We start from the raw sequence: 26,261 nt of genomic DNA, 5'->3' as shown, positions 1-26,261 counted from the left end.
CTTTATGAAAGTACAGAGAAGGAAGAAAAGATTGACCAACCGGTGTCTTTCGCTTTTGTCGATCCTGTCTTCTCTCTCTTTGTCTCTTGTTCCCAGCTCCTTGCTCCCTTTGCCGGCCCAGCTACACAAAGAACCTGCACAAACTAGAGAAGGAAAACTACAAGAAACATGTACTCATAACTGATGCATGGATTAGAGTGAATCAGATATACAAGTAAATACAATACATCAATGCAATACAAATATATAGGAGAACATTCAAAGCTTTATTGATAGAAGTAAAAGGGTTCTGAGAAGGTTACAACCATCAATGGCTCCAATCCAGCAGCACCTCCCCAGTAGCAAGAAATCTCCTCTTCTCCTCTATAAAGCAATCACCCAATAGCTCTAACTGTAAACCAACAGCACTTCCTTGCTTTGCACAAAATTCCAGCCTCCTTAGACCTCATAGAAGAGTTCTATATATAGGATAGAAGAAGAGAGGATGAGTCAGCTTGAGACTGACATAAAGCTGCCTTGTGTCCTCTCCCTCTTCAGTTAAACTTCAGTTCTTGAGTCCACTTGGAGATCCTTGCTTACACATGGAGATCAAGTACCTCTTACTCATCACAGGGCAAATCCTATGAACCAAGTGTGTTGGGTCCCTATAATACTAGTGATTACCCCATTACTATTGTAGTTATACCCCTTATTTATATTGATGTACCCATGTAGTGCCCATATTGTTACTATTGTGCCACATAGAATCCCTCTATTGTTATTTTTGTGCCCTATATTATTATTGTTAGGTAGGCTTGATTATATTGGGACCCTTAGACTCCTATATATAGAAAGGAGGTTTTTCATTTGTATCATCCAAGAATTGTTCATTTATGTAATGTAAAGGAGGTTGCCCCCTCGAAGAGGCTGAATTCTAAGGCGTGGATCTCTCTTTTCTATCTTTTTGTGAGCTGGTTTCATAACATTTGGTATCAGAGCTTTGGATTCTAGGGTTTCGCTGCTCCAAACAGGTCATCGTGGCATTTTCGCTATAACTTTTTTTCTGTGACGTTTCAGAAGTCGCAAAAAAAACCCATTTGAGAAGAAATCGCGCTGAACCTTGGGTCCGAATTTCAGAGCTTTTTGCGCGATATTTTCGGAGATATGATCTGAGGAAGTTGGTCTTTTTGCAGACTCCTGAATTACATTCAAAACAGGTGACCTGGGGAAAATCGTCATAACTTTCTTTCTGAGCATCGGATTGAAATTTCGTAAGAAGGTACAGAAAGAGGACGGACTGTAGTTTCTTGTGGGTGTTTTTCAGATCCAAAGGTTGAAACAGTGACTCGTGGCACGTCGTACAAGTTCGCTCTACTGAACCAGTCTAAAAGCAAGTCACTGTGGGAGATTTCACATAACTCTTCCTTGGAGAATCCAATTTGGCTCAGACTTGTGGCATTGGAAAGAGGACACAGAAGGCTACTACAGGTAGCAATTTCAGAACTGGATGATCCGAAATTACAGAGATACATCAGATTCAATATCAGGCTTCTATAAAGTGAAAAAAGGTGTGTAGTTTTTATTTTTATTTTTGTGTAAGCTTGGTTTAACAGAATTCAAAGGGCATAGTAAAGCATTATTATCGGTAACTGATGCCCCGAGGAAAGAAAATGCAAACACCTAGTAAGGAACCTGAAAGCTCTAGCATGACTCATGAAGAAGAGGAAGAAATGCTACATGATATATCAAAATTACAAGAACAAGTGCAACAAATGTCACGCTCACAAAAGCTAACAGAAGCTAAGATAAGTGGCATGGAATCTAAGGTAAATGGTGTGGAATCTAAGATAAAGGGCATGGAAGCTAAGATGGAGGATTCGATGGCAAATTTGAAGATAGATTTGAATACAAACATGGAAGAATTGAAGAAGTTGCTACAAGAAAGGGTCACTAATGGTGAAAAGGTAGTAAAGGAAACTCATGATGAGAACAAAAGAAATGTTAATCATGATTCCATAGACTCTAATGTTGGATCGAAGACTCACCATGTTCCAAAAATCGATATGAGGAAGTTTGATGGCAAGGATCCCGCCACATGGATATTACAGATGGAGCAATTCTTCGATCTCAATAATGTGCAAAACACACAAAAGGTACGTATGGCAACTTTATATTTGGAACCAAATCAGTTTGTATGGTATCAATGGCTTTGTTCTCGTAAACAATTTATCACTTGGGCAATTTTTACGGAAGAATTGATAGCACATTATGAGGATACAAAAAGCAACACTTTTTTTAGCCAATTGATAAGTCTCAAACAAAAGGGTTCAATAATGGAGCACATTGAGGAGTTCCAAAAATTGAACATAAGGGTAAAAGATATTCCAGAGGAGCATAGGATTGATGTGTTCATAGGGTCTTTAAAGGATAATATCCAACATGATGTGCGCCTTTGGGAACCTGATTCATTAGAGAAGGCATTCAGGTTAGCAAGAAAAATGGAAAGCAAAATTATGGCAACTAGGAAGCATACCATTCACAACTATAAAGACGGAAGTGTTGTTGCCCATAGTCTTCCACAACCTACAAGGTTGACACCACAACAATTGGAAGAAAAAAGAGCAAAAGGGCTTTGTTACAATTGTGATAGCAAATACACAAAAGGTCATAAGTGTGCTGAGAAGAAATTATTCTACATAGATTGTGAAGAGGAAGAAGAAAAGGAGCAAGAAAGGTCAAAAGAAGAGGATATATTCCAGGAACAAAGCCTAGATGAAGAACAAATAAATCCGACCATATCTTGTAATGCATTGGCGGGAATTACCACTCCTCAAACCATCAAGATAGAAGGACAAATCAAGAAGAAAAAGGTAATAGTGTTGATTGATTCAGGAAGCACCCACAATTTTATTCATTGTAGGGTAGCAAAAGAATTGAATTGCTTCCTATATCCAGCACCAGAGTGTCAAGTGATGATTGCAAATGGAGGAACAATAAATTGTTCTGGAAAGTGCCATAATATCAAGCTATCCATGGGAGAATATGTATTGACTAGCCCAATGCTTTCCATTCCAATGGGAGGTGCTGATGTTGTACTAGGAGTCCAATGGCTACAATCCTTGGGTACAATAGCTTTTAATTTTCAAGAACTTTTCATGAAATTTTTTGTGGAAGGAAAGGAAGTTGAATTAAGGGGTATTGCAGGGAAACCAGGAAAGATAATCAGCTCTAATGGTATGACAAAGCTTCTAAAAAAGGAGCAAAGAGGTGTAATTGCACAATTATGTTCGCTAGATGTTTCCACATTGGAATCATCTATTTCTCCAGATCTCCAAAAAGTCCTGGACAATCATTCCAAGGTATTTGAGACTCCCAAAGGTCTCCCACCTATGCGTGATCATGATCATGCTATTCATCTGATTCCAGGAAGTGTTCCTCCAAACATCAGGCCGTACAGATATCCCTATGTCCAAAAAAGTGAAATTGAACGTATGGTTGCAGAAATGCTAGAGGCTGGTATAATTCAACCGAGTCAAAGTTCTTTCTCAGCTCCAGTAGTATTGGTGCACAAGAAGGATGGATCATGGCGCATGTGTCCAGATTATAGGGAGCTCAACAAGCTCACTATTAAAGATAAGTTCCCCATTCCTGTTATTGATGAATTACTGGATGAATTGCATGGATCAATTTACTTCACCAAGTTGGATCTTCGTTCGGGATATCATCAAATCAGAATGAAGATTGAAGACATTCCGAAAACAGCATTTAGAACTCATGAGGGTCATTATGAATTTTTGGTCATGCCTTTTGGCCTTACCAATGCACCTTCAACATTTCAAGGTTTGATGAATTCAATTTTCAAACCATTCCTTAGAAAATTTGTGTTAGTATTTTTTGATGATATACTAATCTACAGCAAGTCTTGGAAGGATCATGTTGAACATGTTGACAGGGTGCTACAACTATTGGAGGAGAAACAATTATATGCAAAAAGATCCAAATGTTTCTTTGGAGTCCAGGAGGTGGAATATTTGGGTCATATTGTATCTCATGAAGGAGTTAAGGTAGACCCTAGCAAAATTAAAGCCATTAAGGAATGGAAAATCCCCACATCCATAAAGCATCTGCGAGGATTTCTTGGGTTGACAGGGTATTATCGCAAGTTTGTTAAGAATTATGGGAGAATAGCAGCACCTCTAACAACATTATTGAAGAAAGATTCATTTTCATGGACTTCGGAAGCAACAAAGGCCTTTGAACATCTTAAAGAGGCAATGTGCCAAGCACCGGTCTTAGCTACACCGGACTTCACAAAAACCTTTATTGTGGAATGTGATGCTTCAGGAAATGGAATTGGTGCTGTTCTAATGCAAGATGAAAGACCCATTGCTTTTGAAAGTCGTCCAATCAAGGGAAAGTTTTTAAGCAAAGCTATTTATGAGAAGGAAATGTTGGCAATACTCCATGCACTTAAGAAATGGCGACCCTACCTAATGGGAAGACACTTCAAGGTAAAAACGGATCATGATAGCCTTAAATACTTTTTAGAACAAAGATTATCCTCTGAAGAGCAACAAAAGTGGGTCACAAAGATGTTGGGTTATGACTTTGAAATCATCTACAAAAAAGGGAAGCAAAATGTGGTGGCAGATGCACTCTCAAGAAAGGATGAGGATGTGGAAGCATTGTTGTGTGCCATTTCTATTATCCAACCAGATTGGATAAACGAAGCAAGGGAGGAATGGAAGAATGACGAAGAAGTGTGGGCACTTATTCGAAAGCTACAACAAGATTCCAGTACTTCTGATACATTTAGCTGGAAAAATGATTCGTTATGGTACAAAGATCGCTTATACCTCTGTAAGAATTCCCAGCTAAAACAAAAGATTCTTATGGAATTGCACACTTCTCCCTTAGGAGGGCACTCAGGATTTTTAAAAACTTACCACAGGGTTAAGAAGGAATTTTTTTGGGATGGCCTTAAATCAGATATTCAAAAGTTTGTGGCGGAATGTTTGGTTTGCCAACAAAATAAAGTTGAAACAATTAAGACACCGGGTCTATTACAACCTTTATCCATTCCAAGCCAACGTTGGGAGGAGGTTTCAATGGATTTTATCACAGGTTTACCCAAGTCTGAGGGAAAGAGTGTCATCATGGTGGTAGTTGACAGACTTACCAAGTATGCACACTTTTGTGCATTATCACATCCATTTAAAGCCAGTACAGTTTCTACTGCATTTATGGAAACAGTTCAAAAGCTACATGGAAACCCAAAGATTATTGTAAGTGACAGAGATCCCATTTTCACTGGAAATTTTTGGACAGAATTATTTTCTTGTCTTGGTACTCAGTTAGCTCATAGCTCATCTTATCATCCTCAATCTGATGGGCAAACTGAGATAGTAAACAAATGTTTGGAAGGATATCTTCGTTGCTTTGTATCTGATAAACAGACACAATGGGTCAAATGGTTGCCTCTGGCTGAATGGTGGTATAACACTTCCTTCCATACAGCAACAAAAATGACCCCATTTATGGCACTTTATGGGTATCAACCACCATCCATCACATCATATTTAAGAGAAAATTCTAAGGTTCAGGCAGTGGAACATCACATCGAACATCAACAACAAGTCCTCCAACTCTTAAAGGATAACCTCGTGTTGGCACAAAATAGAATGAAACAACAGGCAGATCAACATCGCAGTGAAAGAAGTTTTGATGTAGGTGATTGGGTATTCCTACGGCTACAACCATATAAGCAAATGTCCCTCAAGCAAGCTAAGAAGGATAATAAATTATCACCAAAGTATTATGGTCCGTACAAGGTGTTGCAAAAGATTGGTACTATGGCATACAAATTGGAGCTTCCTGCAGCTTCTCGATTGCACCCAGTTTTCCATGTTTCATGTTTAAAGAAGGTTATAGGCGACAAGCTCCCAGTTCAAACAATATTGCCAGAACTTGACGAGGAAGGAAAAATTATATTGGAACCGGAAGCAGTCACAGAAACAAGAACTCGACAGCTACGAAATCGATCAATTTCAGAGTATCTTATCAAGTGGAAGAACTTATCCGCTGAAGATTCCACATGGGAGGATGAGAATTTTATGCAGAAGTATCCAGAACTACTCAAGCGTTGAGGACAACACTTTTTTGAAGGAGAGGGGCATGTTGGGTCCCTATAATACTAGTGATTACCCCATTACTATTGTAGTTATACCCCTTATTTATATTGTTGTGCCCATGTAGTGCCCATATTGTTACTATTGTGCCCCATAGAATCCCTCTATTGTTATTTTTGTGCTTTATAATATTATTGTTATGTCGGCTTTGATTATATTGGGACCCTTAGACTCCTATATATAGAAAGGAGGTTTTTCATTTGTATCATCCAAGAATTGTTCATTTATGTAATGTAAAGGAGGTTGCCCCCTCGAAGAGGCTGAATTCTAAGGCGTGGATCTCTCTTTTCTATCTTTTTGTGAGCTGGTTTCATAACAAAGTGTCAGTTTGGAAGCTTCCTGGGCAATTGACACCTTGCAGAATGACTGTGCCACTTGGCCAATCTCGCCCAGCGTAGGTACAAGGAGGAGCAGTTGCATTCCAGCGCAGATGCTCAGTGGAGCAGCTGACATGATCCAAAAATGGCCTGTTTCTGAGTGTTTTCAGGTGGAGAACTGATGGGAAGTGCTGTGGTTTGTTGACCTTGTTCTTCTAGGGGTAAGAACAACATGTTTAGGGACTGAGGATCCCTGTAATTATTGACATTTCATGCTCCATGCTGCGAGGCACAAAAATGTCTATAACAGATATGTTGGATTAGGATTTAGAAAGTACATAGAGAATAGAATAAGAATTAAGATTGTATAAATTAACATATAGAAAGTCGTGTCCTTTGATAACAAGGAGAAGGAACAGAGTCGTGTCTTTTGATAGTGCATGGGTATTGATAAAATGTGATGGAATGCATTTTTGATGAGATGCTTGACCATAAGATACTTAGAACCTTATGACTGTTTGGCTTGAACAAACGCTGGACTTGGAATTTGCTCAGAAATGAATTCACTGTATTATATATTTACACTTGTAGTTTTGTTGTAATAGCTACAGGCCTATGAGCTTAAAACCTGAACATACATATGCATTGATGTGTGTAATTAAGGTGAACAACCTGTATACCTTTCAATACCAAGGCAGTGAACATAGCCCAAAACTTGTAATGACAACCTTGCTGAATTAGTTATAGGAAAGGTATGTGTCCTTCCAACTATACCTAAACATATATATGTGGCATGGGAGTGATGGGATATTGTTCTTTGGCTGCCTTAGTTTCTGTATGTTAAGTGATCTGGACTCTGGAGTATTAAGACTCCTCCAATCATTATTTAAATCATGGAGGTGATGTCAAGTAGATCTGAGTGAGATTCTCTAAATTGGATCTGCTCATCTAGCTGACTGTTCTATTAATTATTCTTGAACACCTAAGGATGTGCATTCTAATTGATAGAAATAATACCTTGTCAATTTTGAAAGATAGTCTCCCAGCCAGGCCTGTTTCTACTTTGGTTTTGGGTGAGGATATAGGTAACCTACCGGTGCCAAGAGGGCTGAAATCAGGAAAAGTGACAATACATCTTACCTGGATTATCATATTGATATTTACTGTGACTAGATTGATTCATTATCCTTTTGGCTGTACTTACCCATGGGTTTTATTTTGCTCTTATTACATTCCTGAAAGATTTGCGGAAGATCTCAAAGCGCTCTTCTTTGTTTAATCCATCTGTAATGATTGTTTTCCAAAATATGCTTGCAAAAATATGCTTGAGCTATTTTGACATATTTAATGTTAATTTTAAGATATAGGAATGGTATTGGGTTTTTCCCTCATGGTACAGAAATGGAAAGAAGATGAAGTGGACAACAATAATTAGAATTATTCTTAGAAATTAGTTAATGGTTGGTATTGAAATAAAAATAGTTATTGTTTTAAAAAATGTGATTTTATAATAAATTAATAACAATGAAATAATAACTCTCTTGTTTATATTCAGCCTATAGGCTATTCAATTCCATATCATTCCATTATTATTTAAAACTCATTTAACTGTCAATCTCATGCTATGATATTGGCTTTATCCCCAATCCAACATGTACTGCAGATTTACCTTGATCTTCACTTGTGTTATTGTATGTTTTTGCAATTTCTTGGAAAGCTTTAATGCATTTGGTCTTTTATCGACTCCTTTGTAATGGTGAGATTGTACTGTGTAATAACTGTTCTCCTGTAGCTTTTGTATTTTGGATATGAGGCATTATATTTCGAGAAACACAGATAGACTAACACTCTCTTTATTTTCTTGTAAATAAAACAGAGAGTTTTAGGTGCTTGAATCAGGGGTGGAACACTATAATGCTAAAGAGGTTCAAATTTGAAAATTGTTGAATGCCTTTCCTCCATAACAACCGAACAACTCTAGCATAACAAGTGAAACAAATCTTTAACAAAATGGAGAGGGGAGGTGCAAGTAAAACAACTCTTTCAAAAAATGGAAGCTCTCTCAAATCAAGCAATGATGACTCCAAGGACTGCCTTTTGAGTTCTTTAATTTCCTTCGAACTCTCCTCTCCTTTTAGCAGACATTTCAAGGGCAAAGATAATTGCATTTCTAGCCTTCCCATTTTTTGTTCCTTTCTTGTGGTGGTTTTCCCAACAATTTCCACCCTAAGTAGCGTTGTTGTGGACGAAGTTTACTATTTTCTTATAAATGACATTTTGCTCCTTCCTTCGAACGTTTCGAACAGCTTTAGGTACCATTTGTTTCTTTTAGAAATGACGGTTCCATGTTTAATTCGTTGTTTCGTTATGATGTCCTCTCTTTAACCGTGGTGACCTACGTTGCGTTGTATTTGGTATAATGGTGTCTCCTAAAAATTGTACCTATCTCAGTTGTATCGACTCTGAAGGTCTGGGAAGTATTTAATTTGCTTGAAATTTCTTCTATATTTCAGTCTCACTCTCTCAAGCAACAATTGTCTTGAAAACAAGTTAGCAATTCTTTTGGTAGCTTTATACGGTTCAGTTTACAATCCCCTGCCACACTTCTCAGAGTACCAAGATAATTTATATGTTCTCTTTTTTGTGTTAACTGTCTTCTATGTCTATTGATGTATGACTAAATATAATAATATAGTTGAACTACTCATATTTTAATGTTCTCATGTAGTTTTTACTACACGATAGAGTTGAGGTCTCTCGGGTTTCCTCCTAATCTTACCCTTGCTAGTCTACCGACATCTTTGAGGTCTGTTCATAGGTTCCAACCAAATCATTTTACAAACCACACATGATCAGAGTGACGTGTGGACTAGCTGAAGAGGAAACCAGAGCAGGGTACTTCCTAACTGTTATTCTACCCCGGATTCAGAGGAGCAGCCAGGATTTTATCCATAGTTTCTTTCCTTCCAACTTTAGATGGGATCTCACCTCAACCTTCTTCCTTGGTGGTCAATCAACATCTTTGACGCCTGTTCGGGATTATGCCATATTAGGTTACAGATCATACATAATCAGACCGAGTTATGGACCAGCTCCAGACATATCCAGAGTATGGCGCCTTCCACCCATTAGGGGTAAATCAGCTCCAGACTGATCCAGAGTATGACACCTTCCACCTATTAGACTAGGCCATACATAATCAGAGCGAGTTATGGACCAGCTCCAGACAGATACTTTGCAGATCCAAAGTATGGCACCTTCCACCTATTAGAGGTAAACCAGCTCCAGACAGATCCAGAGTATGGCACCTTCCACCCATTAGGGGTAAACCAGCTTCAGACTGATCCAGAGTATGGCACCTTCCACCCATTAGGGGTAAACCAGCTCCAGACTGATCCAGAGTATGGCACCTTCCACCCATTAGGGGTAAACCAACTCCAGAATGATCCAGAGTATGGCACCTTCTACCTATTAGACTAGCCCTACATTCAGCAGAGCAGAGATAATATTTTCAAGAGTTTCCTTGCTTGGACATTAGATGATAGGAGAGCCGAGCATCACCATTCCTATGCCTCCCGTAGGATCACACAACTGGATCCTTTCTTAAGCTTTTGGCAATTCCAACAGTGATCCAATAGGCTGGTTCCCACCACCATTGACATCATCCCATCCCTCTCTCCAGACTTTTAGTGTAGACACTCTGTTGTATCCCTACATTTATGCTACTATTAGATAGTTTGATAGTTTTTCTTTTCTGCTTTGTGCAAACTATCATTATGTGTGATATATATATATATATATATATATATATATATATATATATATATATATATATATATATATATATATATATATATATAAAATATTAGTTAGGTTGAGTTCAAGTCAGGGTCACTTTCAATGTTCGATGGAAGAATGGTTTATCCAATTGCAGGATGTTGTCACTAGGATTATGCACGGCTTGGATTAGCTAGGTGTATCTCGCAATTGACTTTTGCCCCCACATTCAGCAGAGTAGAGATGATATTATCAAAATTTCATTAGATAAGAAAGCAGAGCATCCTCATTCGGGTGCCTCACATAGTATATCATACAATTGGATCCTTTCATGAGCTTGACAATTCCAACAATGAGCCAATAGCTTGCCCCCCCCCCCCGCCCCTCCTCATCAGGGTTAGAGGACATTGACATCATCCCATCACTCTCTTTTGCTTAGCACCAAACTTTCTAGATTACCAGTATAGACTCTCCAATTGTATCTCTATGTTTATGCTACTTTTAGATTTCCAGTTCATTATATATATATATATATATATATATATATATATATATATATATATATATATATATATATATATATATATATAATCAGTTAAACTGTGTTTAGGTTGAGATCAGCTCCAATGGTTGATGGAAGAATGATTTTTCTAATTGTAGGATGTTGTCAATAGGTTTGTGGAAGGCTCTGTCTCACTAAGTGCCTTACGGAATAATTTTTACCCTTCACAAGTGGCTCCCACTCTCAACCCCTCTCCATTAAATCGACCCCTCTCCATTAAATTTGAACATGACATTTCATGAATTAAATCCAACACAAACTACTTGATCCACACTAGATAGGTTTATTCTATTGTTAAATTTGAAAATGACATTTTATGGGCTAAATCCGACACAAACTGCTTGATCCACACTTGATAGGTTTATTCTATATATATATATATATATATATATATATTTGTTCTGGTTACACTTAAACTACACAATTGTCATTGTTATATTTTTTTAACTTTATTTTTTCTCACTTTAGGAGTTACTTTTAAAACAACGCATTTTATTTATTCTATTGTTGTATATATATTTTTGTTTTGGTTACACTTTAACTACACAATTGTCATTATTATATTTTTTAACTTTATTTTTCTCACTTTAGGAGTTACTTTTAAAAAAGCGCATTTTATTTATATTGGATATATTTTTTAATTCCATTGATTTGTTTGTATCATCATTGGTTGAAGATCAGCGAAAGTAATGTGGTGTCCGTGGCAGAAGATGAGCTAATGCGCATTCTCATATTGATGCGAAACTTTGTGCCTGGATATAAGCAAATTGTTGAGGGTGATTGGAAAGTGGCAACAATTTCTTACAGGTCATATGATTTAGAAGGGAAAACTATTGGTTCTATTGGTGCAGGGCGTATTGGCAAAGAACTACTTAAGCATTTGAAGGTATTCATTCTTAGGATCTAGTACTACTTCATGATGTTGCAAACTTCTTTTCAAAAATCAGTGCTCCATAATTCTTACACATGCATGCTGTTTGTTTCAAAATTTCAATCTAATAATAATAAACATTACATGATGTTGAATTGAATTGCGTTCCTTTGTACAGCCCTTCAATTGTAAGTTTCTTTACCACGACCGTCTTTCTATTGGACGCGAATTGGAAAAGGAAACTGGAGCAACATTGGAGACAAATCTTGACGAAATGCTACCTAAATGTGATGTACTTGTCATTAATATGCCTCTTTCTGACAAAACTAGGCGCGCCTTATCCCAATTTCAGAAATAATCTCTCCCATTATTCACTCAAACATCAATAGCACCTATATATTTTGTACAACTTGTGAACAAAAACCTAATTATTGTTTCTCTTTCCCTTTCCTTTTGGTTACAGTAGGGGAATGTTTAACAAGGAAGGTGTTCTCTACCAAGCCTAGCTTTTCTCTCAGAATCTTAACATCCCCTTTGCAAAGGGTTTCATTAGAATGACAACAACCCGCATTTAAAGCATTTATCCACCCATCCTAATTAGAAATACAATTTTGGGTTCTCTACTAATTTTCTCCACACTCATTTAATCGAACAATGGACATAGAGCATGTATATTTATACTTGTGTGTTGGAAATACCATTTTATACTTTAATGTTTATTATTTTTGTTTTATTGTTATTACTTGAATTTCTTCTTAACAAGTGGTTGTGTTTCTTTTGGTTTTAGTGAAAGTATGGGCTCCAATGTTGGCTCTCTTATTATGGAGTATAATTCATCTTTGAGAATTTTTCAATTATTAAAGTAGGTTAGTCAATTGCTTAAAATATTAAATTTATTTCAAAAAGTTTTTGTTACTTTATAGGTTAGACACTGGCTTGAAATATTAAACTTATTTCAAAATGTTTTTGTTACTTTATAGATAAGGCGTAGATTTCTTGGCTCTATGATGAAAATAATGAAGGGAAAATACATGTTAATATGTTACTTGTGCTCTTTGACTGAAAAATACACGGTGAGAGAAAAATGTATATTATGCTAATTGAGGAATGTTTTTCACTTGTCGAACTTATAGTATTGAATTTAACACACTAACACTTTACAACAATGAACTAACAGTATTCATGATGAAAATAGCAATATGGAAGATATATCTGCATAATGAAAAAGGCAATATGGAAGATTCCGATCACGTTCCAAGGCATTTCTTAAAATGTGGATGTGACAAAAGGTTGTTGTGGAAGTTGTTGTTTGTATATGGAAAATCTCTTGATCATTGTGTATAATCCTAATGTTGATAGATATGTCTACTAAATGCTTCCAGTTAATGGGGCATTGATTTGAGCATTCAATATATTTTTATTCTTTATCAAGGTATTCTTTTGTTGTATTTGTATTTTTTAATTTATGCCTTACGGCATTTCCTTTGCAACATCTGGTGCAAATGCTAGTATATCTTACCTCATTTTATGGTTAACATTGTATAAAAAAAACATGCGTTGTGTTATGTAATTAATACTAACATGTAATATTGATTTTTTTTGTCAGAATGCTATAGGTAATGATTGCCAAGACGATGATCCAAATTATGTTCAACATATATCAGGAGATGATGAGGATGAGGATGATGGTGGTGAAGGAGGAGATGATGATGATAGTTGCGATGTTGGTGATGATGTGGATCAGAGTAATGAGGATGGTCAAGATGATCATGAGGATGATCTTGGTGGTGGTAGCTAGGCATGCACATGCATTGTTTTTTATGAAGAAATTATTGTGTAGAATGACATTGTTATGTTTAGATGGGTGTTGTGAATTTACCCTATATCAATGAGACATTTTGATTTTGTAATCATATGATGAGTTTGATTTATGTATGTTGTTAATTTATCGTAGAATAACGATATTCATGAAATATTTTGATTTGTTAATCATATTTAAATTTTACTTGTTTTGATTAAAAACAATACTGATTTTATTAGTATTATGTTGCTATTTTATACATGTTTTGAAAATTGTTAATGACACATTGTTATTTTTTTGGATGGATGTTGTCAATTTCTCTTAAATTTCTTTACAAATGATTTTTAATTGTGATATCTGCTTTAATGATATTTAGAAACTATCATATATCTCACTATGAATCTATAAAGGGGGTCATATATGTAAAGAAAAATACACTCTATATAAGAAGTCAAATGCGGATGTAACCATGGATGCAAAATTGAAAGTAAAATTGGATGTTAAACTAGGAATTAATACAAAATGCAAACAATTGACATACAAAGTGTTTTAAATTAGAAGTGAAAAATTGTGCAATAGTTGACACAAAGAAGGGAACAAAACATGGCATACAAAAGGATATCAAATTGGGCAAAAACAAGGACACATAAATGGGCACCAAATTAGATGCAAAAAAAGACAACAACTAGATGTAAAATAAGATGCAAAGTTGAGCATTAAAAATAAGCAAAAAACGTTACAAATTAATATGCCAAATGATGATGCAAATAATGGTGTAAATTTGGAATGCAAACTTGGGTGCAAAAAAGGAAAAAAAAAAGATGTAAGAAAAGACATAAAACAAGATGCAAAATGGGGCTGAAAATAGGTGAAACCAAGGATGCCATATTGAATGTAAAAAATGATTCCTAATCACATGCAAATTTAGGCTCGAACTCAGACACAAAATTATATGCAAATGTGGACACAAAATGAGGCAAAAAAAGATGCAAATTTGGATGGTGAAAACGATCTAAAACTAGACACCAAAAAAATGCAAAATTGGATGAAAAAGTCGGTGTAAATAATGGTGCAACATTGGACACAAGTAGACACAAAAAAACGGTGCAAAAAGGGGCATAAAATAGCTTAAAATTGGATGCAAAACTTGGTGCAAAAACAAATACAAAAGTAGACGTAAAAAATGGCTCTAAATTGAATGTACCATTAGACACAAAATAAGATGCAAAGGTGGACACAACACATGACTCAACATAAGATGCAAATTTGGATGCTCAAAATGATGTAACATTAGATGCAAGAGATGGTGTTAAAAATGATGCAAAATTGGATGAAACAAATGACGCAAAATATGGTGCAAAATGAGATGGGAAAAATGGAGACAAATCAAACGTAAATGTGGATGTAAAAAATGGTCCAAACAAAGATGCAAAAATGGGCACAAAAATGGATGCAAAATTTGGTGCTAAATCAAATTCAACACATGGTGCAAAGATAGGCAACAAAGCTGGTGCAAAAATACAAGCAAAAACTAGTGTAAGACTAGATACAAAACCTGGCGTAAGACTAGATGAAAAAACTGACACAAAATGGATGCATAAAAAGACGTTAAATTGGATTCAAAATACAGTGTAAACTTGATGCAAATGATGGTGCAAAAATGGAAGCAAAGAATGACACAAAATAGGAAGCAAAAGAGAATGAAAAATAGATGCAAAAAATGACACAAAATTAGAAGCAAAACCTGCCATAAAATAAGATGCAAATCTTGGTTCAAAATTTGACGCAAAAAATGATGCATAGTTTGGTGTAAAAAATGATGCAAAATCTAGCGTGAAAAAGGATGCAAAATCAGGTGCAAAAAAGGATGCTTTAAAAATTGTACAATAGAGCCAGATTTAGCGCCAGGTTGCTCATCACAATTACAAAAAAAATGCACTAAAATCTGGCGCAAATCGCTGGTTTTGTTATAGTGTTAATGTAGACCACACCTTTATAGTGATGCGATATGAGGTGTTGGACGTGATATGACTCACTGCTTCGGTGTAATAAGTTTCAAGTCCAGTTTCCACCTCCGATAGTGTAACGACATATATACATGAGTTTTGACCTCTGATAGTGTATTTGTCGGGGATGCATAGTTTTCCTGTTGATAATGTTAAGGCTGCTCTCGATAGTGTTTACATGCATGGATATATATATATATATATTGCTCCATTGTTTTTACTTTGTTTATATATATTTCTCTGCTTATGCTCCTCTTATACACCTTACTCTTGGCATATGTGATATGCGATAGCTCTACTCCTTTGATAGAGTATTCCTTTGGCATGGTTGCTCCGATAGCTATGAATGCATATATAGATGGTTTTTCTCCTACGATAGCTCCTAATAGTGTTATCTATGGCATATATGGCTTTGTTTGCTGTTAAACGCATCCATTGCTCCTTCGATGGCTCTCGATAACTTTATCTTCTTCCTGTGTGGCTCCGATGGCTCGGTGTGCTCCTCTTCTTTGGCTCTGATATGACATATACATATGTGGCTGCACTTGGCTCCGATATGCCTCATTGCTCTGATATGCCTGTTTTGGCATATATATATATATATATATATATATATATATATATATATATATATATATATATATATATATATGGCTCCTCCTGCAGCTCCTCTTAGTCAAATGTGGCTCCTCTCGCTTGGCAGTGTCTTTCAAAGACCTCCTTGCATATATGAATGCCTCTCTTGCTCTGATATCCTGTGATATGCTTTGATCTGCCTCCTTTGGTAACTCGTCTTGCTTATGGTTGGCATATACAAATGGCATTTCTCCTGTCTCTTCATGGATCTACTCAGCTTCCCCTTGGCTTCATGTCATTTTCTAGTATCTAGAATATTGCCATATTGATATCAATGACAACCTAGGTCAATAGTCTCCCCCTTTGTTATTGACGGAAATATTTTTCTTCTCTCCCCCTTTGACTTCAAAGGAAAAGGAGTGCTCTGGGACTCCCCCTATCAAGCTACTTTTGTTCTTCATGAATGGTAGATCTTCATGGGTCTGTGAATCCCCCTGTCATAGTGCTCTTCCTCTTTTTACTCAAGATAGAAGGATGGATGTTTTATCATCAATTTGCACTCTCTTCCCTCTTCATGTCTCAGAACTACCTTATCATGGTTTCTACAATACTTAAAGGTGCTCTACTTCAATGCTTACAATCAAATTTCAAATAGTTATACACCAAGTGTCCAAGTCCAGGATTTTATGCTTCAATCCATATTGTTTTCTCCACAGGTAACATTGAGAGGCCTTCATAGTTTGAATCAAGAGAAAATTCCCGTAAGATTGTCTTTCTTGCCATATTTCTTCAGATCTGTGTTCCTTTGTGTATTTGTGCTTCTCCTTAAGTTACTGCCATCTAGTATTCAATCATCAGTGCATTTGGAAAAAAATGTGAGGGGTTGTTCCTTATTGTTGCTATATTTCTTAAGTGATCTGTATCAGCTTAAGTTATGCTTGACTGCACAACATTTCCTTTCTATGAGCCATCTTTTCCATGTGTTTTTGTACAAGTCTTTGCATGTTATTTCTGCTAGCAGATTTAGATATACAATCTGTGATTGTATTTTAAAATCATTTTGCTGATTTGCATCTATTTGCATTACTTTAGTTTTGTTATATGCTTCCAGCTGTTCTTACTTCAAACTCCATTCCAGATGTATCTGTTTGTCTGAATATTGCCTCTGTTAGTGTCCATAATTTATCTGTTCTCACATTAAATCCCTAGGTCAAGACATAAACTTCTGTGATAACAGAACCATAGATGTTTTCCCTATTTATTTAGTATTAGATTCCATTCTCTGTTGTTCCAAATACTACTTAGAGATTAAGTGGAAAGCATCTTTAACAACAGTCCAAAGAATGGTTACAGGATCATGTTCTTCAATGGAGTACTCCTGAGAAATGATCTTCATCAAAGAATGATTGTTAATATAGCTCAACAAGGATTTCATAAGGACCCTTTCACTAATATCATCAGCAATAATGATCAAGAATCACAAACTCCCCCTAACTGTATGCATCATCTCCTTTTGGTAGAGTCTTCCCATCAAATGCTTAGATTGTCAAAATTCAAGCCAATGACATATGTTATTGGCTGGAGAGCTCAATGGACTTTCAGATTGTATTTCCTTCCTTCTCCATACTTGTATAACTTTCTTCTTTTGCATGGTTCTAGCTTGTGTAAGGGCCCATGTTAAGTTACAATCTCGTGCCATATGACCAATGTTATGACACTTGAGACATTCTACATTGTTCATGAATAAGAATTCATGATTTCTTCTTGCAAAATTGTTTCTTGTAGATTGTTGGGGACTATAATATCTATCTCTATGGAATGGTTGGGAAACATAACATTTATCTTTATGATATGCTTTACAGTCTTTTTCCATGTGACCAAAGTTTTAACAAGAATAACAATAACCAAAAAAGAACTTTCATACCTAGGAGATGGAGGTTTCCTTGATGTACTTCTGAAGCCTTTCTGCCTTGAGATCCTTTGATGATAACTATTGCCTCTCGCCTCTTTGACATCATCTACATTTCTTCTTGGAGCAGGATTTCTTCTATTGTAGCCTTGATTTTTCTCCTTGCATTTGCTAGAACTGGGAGCATCACCATTTCTTTCTGGCTTCTTCACTTCTCTTTTGTTTAAAGCATTTTCATTATCGTTTGAGGGTTCACCTGCATACCCAAGACCTAATTTATTAGATGGACATCTGTGATAGCTGAGCATGTCATCCAAGGCTTGAGAGCTCTTCAAGGTCTTGTTCATCCATTCAACCTTTGTTCTGAGGAAGACAATCTCTTCTTCCAGTCTTTCACACTTACTATTCTTCTTAGCAAGTTTTTCCTCAGTTTCTTCCTTGATACGAGTAGCTTCATCTGCTTCTAGTTTAAAGGGGATGATATCTGACTTTATTTTGAAGATTTCTTCATCCTTTGATTTTAGATGACAGATCATGGTGTTTCTTTCCTTTCTTGCTTCATCAACCTATCCTTCTATAACTTCCAATGCTTCCATGGTCTTTTCAGCTCCTTGTGCTTGTTTCCTTGCTTCTTGTAGTTGAGACTTGAGAGAGGAGACCTTTACCTTGTATTGACCAATCTCTTCTTCAAGTTTGTTCAAGCTCTTGTGCCTTTGTTCAAGTTGACTTGACAGGGTATCTTCCTACTTCTTTGCTTTATTTAGTTGATTTGTCATGGATATGACTTCTTCATGATGCTTTCTTTTACTTTGATGAAATTCCTTCTTAATCTTGGCAAGCTCTTCATCCCTTTCTTGTACTTGAAGCCTGATGAGGTCAACTTTCTTTCTAGTTTGATCTTTGGTCACCAACTGGAGCTATCTTCCTAAGTGCCTCATTTTCCTTTTCAAATTATTAATCTCTTCCATGGTAGTCATAAGTTGAGCGAGGAGTTCTTCTATGAAGTCTTTTTCATTCTCTTCATATTCTAGGTCTGCTTTAGCCTTGATGTCATCATTCTCATTTTAAGCTTCTATGATGGGTTTAGGATCTCCTTCTTGATTGATGGTCATGGTCAGTGCTCCTTTTGAGTGAAGGTCATGAAGTTTGTCCCATATATCCTTTGTTGATGAACATTTTCCTAGATTGTTCTTTACAGAATCAAGTAGCCCATTCAATATTGCCTTCATTGATTTTTCATTGTACTCCATGGATTCTTCATCCATCCTGCTATGAGCAATCATTGATTTCCATATTTCAAAGCCTTGAGTCTAGAGGAAACTACTCATTCCTGCTTCCCATATATTAAATTTCCCATTGAGCCTTGGAGCCTACTCAAATTGATTGTCTTCTATTTTCGTAGTAGAGGGAGACATATCCTTAGGAGGATTGGAGACTTTCTTCCTTGACCTCACCATTTGTGTTCTAAAAGGTCAACCTTCAAGTTGTTAAGCTTTGAATGAAAGTACTGGCTCTAATACCAATTGTTGGAAATACTGAGTGAGGTGGTGAATCAGTATTTCTTTTTCCGACTATTGTTTTACCAATTAAAACATATATATTCAGAACACAAGAATAAATGCTTTTATTAATATAAAATTTGCAGTAAAATAGATATAATATATAGATGGTTGCAATCAGTTGCCAAGCCCCAACTTGGACTTTTGTGAGGTTCCAACCTCTAGAGCTCCAACTCTATTTCGCCAAGACACCAATCTTGGACTTAGGAGCACCAACTCCCAAGGACTTCAATCCTTCCTACTTCTGAGGGCACCAGCTCCAAGGAATCCTATCCTTCTTTCTTCTGAGGAACCAGCCCCAAGGACTCCTATCTTTCATGCTTCTGAGGCACGAGCCACAAGGACTCCAATCCTACTTACTTCTGAGGCACCAGCCTCAAGGGTTCTAGCACAATATTGTCAAGGCACATTTGATAATAATGTTCTACTCTCAGAACTCTTCTTTGCTGAGTTCTGCCTGGTTATAGTTTTTCTGTAGTCTCTAAGCTAGAACATCAATGACAACCAGTTTTCTCATGAAGGAGTCTTTACAACTCTTCCTACCGTTCACACAGAGTCTCCAATAGTTGACCTCTGATCATATCTCCACACTAGTTTAGTGAGTCCACTACAACTACACTAAAACTCTGCATAAGAACTTGCTTTCAATTCAAGCATATGTTCTAATGTCACAGTGAATGTTTCAGCAAGACTGCTTCTCTTCTGGAAACTTCTACCCTTTGAATGCCTCCTATCCTATTGGTCCTTCAGCCCTCTTTTTGTTCTGCTGGACCCTGTTTCTGTTCTCCTGTTTTCTCCAACCATTTGAACAGTGTTCAACAGCTATAGCAGCCTTCACCAGCATTCACCAATAACTTCGTACAATGCTTAACCACCTCTGCTGCTCCTGCTACCTCATATTCTGGTTCTTCTCAATACCAACAGCTACAACAGTTCTCTGTTTTTACTATTTTATGCATTCCCATGCTTTTGTCCATTCGTTTCTACTTACACTACCTCTTAGACTTCCTCAATGCTCGCTATCATTCCCTCTATGCTCGCTTGCTTCTTTAGCTTCCCAGCTTTCGGTCTCCTTTGTCTATTCATGCTCACAGGATATGATGAATCAATGGACAGGTCCAAACGATCCACGAGGAACCCATCTTCCCTGTTTACCATAACAATGCTCTGTTTGGCAATGATGTCGAGCACACACAGAGTTCTGCTTCATTTAACAGAAATCCATGTCCAATCACAATCAATATCGCCATGAATCACCCCATTTACTTGACATTCAGCGTTCTAAAATCACCAAAAATAGCCATCGTAAGCCTTTCGGCTTAAAACCACCCCACAAGAAAAAACACGGTTACACAGGAAAATATATGAAAAACAGGCGAGAAACACTAATGGCGGATTTCAAATTTAGTTTACCCACACCTATTCCTATATCGAGTCCTTGCTTAAATCACAATCGGTGATTCGTGACTCCTTGGTGTCCTTTATATATCAGACCAATGACTCCGTAATGGCCGACGACTGATCCTCCACTGCTCCGATGGATCGAATGCAATATGGTATTAAACCATGGTTTATATGACTGTCAGGTCCACAGCCTTATCGCAATTAGCACTTTCATGTGGCAAGGCTTCTTGGCTTGCGATATGTGACAGATGCGATGATAGGTTAAGTCATATTGTAATGTAGCGGCAGGTTCACATACGTTCATCTCAATCAGGGGTTGCCCTTGGCAGAGGTCTGATGCGATATCGTTATCGGCGATCACACATTGCAAAGGTCCATGTCTAGACCTTAAGGTAGACCAGTCCTTTATAGCGATGCGATAGGAGGTGCCAGACGCGATATGACTCACTGCTTCCGTGTAATAAGTTTGAAGTCTAGTTTCCGCCTCTAATAGTGTAACAACATATATACGTGAGTTTTGGCCTCCGATAGTGTATTTTTCGGGGATGCATAGTTTGCCCATCGATAATGTTAAGGCCGCTCCTGATAGTGTTTAAATGCATGAATATATATATTGTTCCGATGCTTTTACTTTATTTATATATATTTCCCAGCTTATGCTCCGCTTATACACCTTACTCTTGGCATATGCGATATGCGATAGCTCTACTCCTCCAATAGAGTATTCCTTTGGCATTGTTGCTCTAATAGCTGTGTATGCATATCTAGATGGGTTTTCTCCTTCGATAGCTCCCGATAGTGTTATCTATGGCATATATGGCTCTATTTGTTGTTAAACGCATCCATTGCTCCTCCGATGGCTCTCGATAACTCTGTCTGCTTCTTGTGTGGCTTCGATGGCTCTGTGTGCTCCTCTTCTTTGGCTCCGATATGACATATAAATAAGTGGCTCCTTTTGGCTCCGATATGCCTCCTTGCTCTGATATGTCTGTTTTGGCATATATATGATATCTATATATATATATATATATATATATATATATATATATATGGCTCCTCTTGCAGCTCCTCTTAGTCCAATGTGGCTCCTCTCGCTCGGCAGTGTCTTTCAAAGACCTCCTTCCATATATGAATTCCTCTCTTACTCTGATATCCTATGATACGATTTGATCTGCCTCCTTTGGTAACTCCTCTTGCTTATGGTTGGCATATATAAATGGCCTTGCTCCTGTCTCTTCATGGATCATCTGGGCTTCCCCTTCGCTTCATGTCATTTACTAGTATCTAGAATATTGCCATATTGATATCAATGACAACCTAGGTCAACACAACCATCATCAACTATCATCACCATGGTTTATGATGATTGACCATAGTAAATTATGGTCACCATGGTTAACCATTGCCATTAATAGTTGACTCTATTTAGCATGGTTGAGATTTGTCAACCGTGGTTAATCATGTTCACCCATGGGCAACCTAGGTCAACCATGGTTAATCATCCTCATGTCTGTTTAACCATAGTCACAATAATCAAACTTTAAAAACCATGGTTAACCCATGCTCAACGTTGTCATCCATTATTGATATGGTTATCCCAGCTCAACATAGTAAACCATGGTCAACCATGTTTGACTATGTCTCATTCTCAAAACTCTTCAAATAATTCATATTATTCATTAGTTTTAATAGACAAACATAGTCAAACAAAGTTAACATTTATAGGCCATGGTTTAAAGTTGAGCATCATCAAAGTTGGTCAACCCTATGTTTACCATATTTAACAAAATTCCAAAGTGATCCATAGTTGTCCTCTTTCAATATAACTTGACCATAATAAGGCTTATAATTAGGCTTTAATATTTGGGTTCAATATTATGGTTTATAATGTTTGGTTTGATATTAGGACTTATAATATAATGTTTAGGATATTGGGTTTAATATTGTGGTTTATAATAGTGGGTTCAATATTAGGGTTTATAGTATTGGGTGCTTATTGTAAGTTTTTTAATATATAGAGTTTAATTTATACTTATAATATTAGGGTTTAATATTATGATTTTTATAATTTTTTAATATTTAGTGTTATAATATAGGTTTTATAATATTTATAAAAAGAAATTCCCCACGAAAAAAAAGACATAATTCCATTAATATTTCAAGAATGAAAGTTTATAATATTTATAATATTATAAATATTTATCTCTAATATTTAATGTAGAGTTTATAATATTAATCGTAAGGATTATAATATTAATATAAGGTTTTATAATATTTTCTTTAACATTGGGGTTTTATATTGTGACGTTGGACTAGTATAGAAATTTATCCAACATCATAGTGTTATAAACATTGTCATAGTACAACCAGTAGTGTGACAATCATCCTCACTCTGATACATTACATTGCATTTAATTCAACATCACATTACGAGATTGAATAAATTAGGGTTTAGTATTCTGTTTTATAATATTGGATTTAGGATTAAGGGTTTATTTTGGTTTCTAATAATCAATGTTTGAAAACCATGGTTAATCCACACTCAATATCACCATCCATTATTTGTAGATCAACCTACGTCTAACATGGTTGAACATGGTCAATCATGTTTGATAATGCGTGACACTCAACACACTTCAACTTAATTCAAACATAATCACCTATTAATATTATTCATTAGTATTAATAGTCAAACGTATTCAAACAAAGTTAACCTTTATAGTCCATGTTTAAAAAGTTGACCATGATCAAACTTGGTCAACCCTATATTTACCATATTAAACAAGAGACCAAAATCACCCATAGTTGTCCTCTTTCAATATAACTCGACCATAATGGGGCTTATAATTAGGGTTTAATATTTGGGTTTATAACATTATGGTTTTTAGTACTTGGGTGTAATATTAGGGTTTATAATGTTGGGTTTTCTACTAGGGTTTATAATATTGTGTTTATAGTATTAGGATTAATATTATGGTTTATAATAATAGGTTTAATATTAGGGTTTATATTATTGGGTTTATAATATAGGGTGATTATTATAAGGTGTTTAATATATAGGGTTTAATTTATATGAAATATAATATTAGGGTTTTATATTGTGATTTATATTATGCTTTAATATTTATAATATACCCTTTGACATATAGGATTTATAATATTATTACTAGAGATTATAATATTAATATTAGGGTTTATAATATTTGGTTTAACATTAGGGTTTAATATTGTGACGTTAGAGTGGTATAAAAATCTATCCAACATCACAGTGTTACAAACATTATCACAATGCGACAAGTAGCATGATAATCATTCTCACTATGATATATTATATTGCAATTTATTGAACATTACATTGCAACATTTAATAAGTTAGGGTTTAATATTCTATTTTATAATATTGAGTCTCAGGTTTATTTTGATTTATAATATTTTGTTTAGGTTTTATTATATTAAGATTTATATATCAAACGTCGCAATGTGATAAACACTGTCACAATGTTACATTACATTGCAATCTATATCAACCACATTTGTGAATGTGGTTGTGCTAGGATTCATAACATTTGGGCTTATAATATGAGAGTATTTTATATTTGGGTATAATATTAATGTTTATAACATTTGGTTTACAATATTTGATTTATAATATTAGGGTTTATAATATTATGGTTTATATTAGGTTTTAATATATAGGATTATAACATAGATTTTATATTATTATAGGGTGAAACAAAATCACTTATTAATACTATTCATTAGTATTAATAGTCAAACATAGTCAAACAAATTTAACCTTTATAGTCTGTGTTTAAAAGGTTGACCAATATCAAACTTGGTTAACCCTATGTTTACCATATTTAATAAAATTCCAAAACCACCCATAGTTTTCCTCTTTAAATATAGCTCGAACATAATAGGGTTTAATATTAGGGCTTATAACACTATAAGATTAATCTTTTCTTTGATATATTAATCTTAGGGTTTATAAGATTAATCTTTAGTTTGATATATTAATCGTAGGGTTTATAATATTAATCCTAGGGTTTGAAATCTATCTTAATTATAATATTATTCCTTGGGATTAATAGTAATACCTCATGTTTATAATATATTTGGTTAATAATATTAATCTTAGAGTTTATATTCTAAGGGTTTAATAATAATCTTATGGTTTATAATATTAATACTAGAGTTTAACATTTATCCCTTGGGTTTATTAATTACTTTGGATTGTAGTATTAATAAATACTTGTGTTTATAATATATATATTTTTTTTCACATAGGAAAAAAGTCGTAATTTTATTCATATGAAAAAAATTACATTTTGTAGATGCTTATAGCATATGCATATGAGCTTCTCCTGTAAATCAGGATGCATAAGAATACAAAAATAACAAGAAAAGAAGTATTGTTATAGCAAGCCTATACTTTCCTACCCTTTTTCTTCTCCACTCTTTTCCAACCTCCAGTGTTGGGAGTGGGAACAATTATAGCAAGCTGGTTTTCCACGATATTCATTGGTTGTTCTTTGTCAGATTTCGTTCCTTTGGAACCATGTGCTCGTTTGGTGCCACTTATTTCCAGCTAAAATTCTTGTTGTTGTGTCAAGTTATTTTGCCCCAAATTAGGCCCCCGGGTGCTCTCTTCATGTATGTTTTCCTGTCTCATTTGTATGTCTGTGGGTTCTGTATTCAATTCCTCCTCCTCCAACGGTTTGGTATGCTGCCAACCTTCATTTTTTTCTGTTGTTTCTTATTCCCTTTTGTCTCCTTACTAGCCAGTGGACAAGCGTATTGTAGGTGCCCTGTTTGCAAGCAGCCACAACATCTGAATGCTGTGTTCTCATAGTCAAACGGTTGTGTCCACGGTGAATTATTAAAATTCAATGTGATGTGATCTAGTAGTCCTTGACTTAGGTCCACCTCTACACATATTCTGGCATATGTGAAGATTCCCCAGATAGCTCCGTCTTCATCTGTTTTAAGGTACTTTCCTAAGGAGTTCCCAATGGCTATTAAAACTTTTTGGTGCCAAAAATGCAGTGGGAGGTTATGCAGCCTTACCCAAACTGGCATTGTTGAAACTATCATGGTACTGGCATCAAAGTCCGGGAACCAGGGGGTGATGAAGAGTCCAGCATTGCCCCAAAACCACGGCCCCTAATTAATGATGTTGTCTCATTCGTGTTCTATGCTAAATCTAATTATGAGAAAACTCTTAGGGCATAGATATATTTCACAATTAGGTGACCATGATGAGAACATCCATTGATGCAGTGCATCCCCTTTTGTCCAAAATCCATTAAATC

Source organism: Pinus tabuliformis, chromosome 1_1 (assembly GCF_031772625.1).
Source record: "Pinus tabuliformis cultivar Carrire ecotype Pingquan chromosome 1_1, CPIR1, whole genome shotgun sequence".
NCBI lineage: Eukaryota > Viridiplantae > Streptophyta > Pinopsida > Pinales > Pinaceae > Pinus > Pinus tabuliformis.
This window is presented reverse-complemented; position numbering follows the sequence as displayed.